Raw genomic sequence first — 2,236 nt, forward strand, 5'->3', positions numbered from 1 at the left:
CACTTTGAGTGGAGGATGTATGAGGCAAAACAAGGTCACTGTGAAACCCATGAAATACAAACTTCCTTCTCTCTTTCTTGAAGTAAGTGACAGCTGCTCCTTTACCCAGTTTGCCTTTCCTATAACTGAGATTCCTTGAGTTACTCAGTCATAAAATTGTCCCACTTCCTGACAGCATCTAATCATGAGCCAAGTCTGACTTCCTTGGACTGAGAGAGTCATTTCCTAGGCAGGTTGATAAGGAGTCTAGGGGTCCCCAAGGAGAGAGGGGTCTGGAATTCTCAAGGAGGAAGAAAGGACAAACTTTTTTCTTTTTCCACATTCCTTAGGATTATATAACAATAATATATCCTGCCTAAGGACAGTCTTTGGATTCAACCTTCTGTTATCTTAAAATGTAAGTTATGGGAGTAGACCTGGTCTTTACAAGGATGTATCTTGCCTGAGGACAGTGTTATCTTCAAATGTAAATTATGGGAGTAGGTCTGATGAGTTCTTTACAACCTCCAGACATTCCTTGGATTATATAACTTCATTGCTAACACTAGCAAGGGGGTACTCTTTCTACCCCCTTCTGATGCCTATGTCAGAAGCTTTCTCTATCTCCTTTATACTTTAATAAAACTTTATTACACAAAAGCTCTGAGCGATCAAGCATTGTCTCTGGCCTCGGATTGAATTCTTCTCCTCCGGGGGCCAAGAATCCCGGTGTCTTCGCATGATTCAACAACAACCTTTCAGGACCCTGCCAAGAAATGCCCAAGTTCATTTCTATACTAGATCTTTCTAAAGGCATCTTCCTGATAAGTCTCATGGATCCCTGTGTGTTTTCCTTTCAGGCAAAGTGTGATAAGTCCATCTTGTTCAACTATAGGTGTGTTTGTCTTGAGATATTTCGTAACTGATATTTGTTTAATTTTAACAATCTTGATGCTTGGCAATAAGTGCTATTTGAAATCAGAATTGGTGATTATACAATTTCTTCTCTAGCATACTTTTTATTCAGAAGATTCATGATATTCTGAAATGTTTACAAGATTCTGCACTTGTAGTTCTTCTTAAAGATTTGATTTATGATACTCCATGAAAATAGATATTTTGGCAGTATATTTACTTGAGAGTTTTTACATGTTTTAAATCATATTACAATCAGGTCTTCATCCATAGGGCACAATGATTATTTTAATAAAGCTCCTAAGTTACATTAACTTATTTCAGGAAATAATTTGACAATGGCTTACTTAGCTTGCAATTATAAATCTAATTTTATTGATATTGAAAGACAACACATGGCATGTTTTGTCTTCTTTGCAATGTTATTATAAATGAGAAATTGTATTGTTTTAATTCTGAAATAAATATTTGAAAACTACTTCAACTTCTAGGCACTGAAAAGTGTTATTTTTGTGGTTGCATTATTTTATTACAGAGAATTAACTGACTGTACCAGATAGATCATTTCTATCTATATGCTCCAGTGTATCTTTTTATGTTAATTATTTAGTTTGATTTATATAAGATGTTTTTAGCTCATATTTACTAAAGTAAATTTGACCAGCTTTTCCTTTGCTCATGATTGACTGAAGATAGCAAAAGCTAATTCGGTGCATATTCAATAAATGTCATTTGCTGTATCTTGAAATTTTCATCTTTAATACATATTAAAATATTTTAGCATTGAATTTCTTTAAAAAACAGTTTTACAATTTTTTTGTCACATAAGTATTAAATACTTTATTGGAAAATGGAGTAGAAATTAGAGAATTATAACTTCTATAAGCAAGCACATACATGATATTTGTTTTTTATACCACATTAGGTCATGCAGATTTGCTTTTGCCATGAAACCATCATTTTTTCCTAGAGTTCTTATTTAAAGATATAATGATGCAAAGCAATAATAAATCAATGTCATTCTAAAACGCCTAAAAAGTAACACAAAGTTACTCAGCTAGTAGCTGCTATGTTTGAAACTAGAGATGAAATGTTATTTATTTATTTTTTTACAGAATAATTATTTAGCAGTAATAGGTGGAACTGTGGAAGAGGGTGGTTATGACTAAGCTTAGATGAAGGTCCAGGTATGAATACACTAGGCAAATTCCATATCATGAATATAAGCTAGATAGGAAACCCAGGTGTGAGTTACTCTCTGTTTGACTGGAATCAAAACTCCAATGAAATGCAGGATTGTTGTTGTTTAGTTACTAAGTAATGTCCAACTCTTTTGGGGGCC

Source organism: Bubalus bubalis, chromosome 19 (genome assembly GCF_019923935.1).
Source record: "Bubalus bubalis isolate 160015118507 breed Murrah chromosome 19, NDDB_SH_1, whole genome shotgun sequence".
Classification (NCBI taxonomy): domain Eukaryota; kingdom Metazoa; phylum Chordata; class Mammalia; order Artiodactyla; family Bovidae; genus Bubalus; species Bubalus bubalis.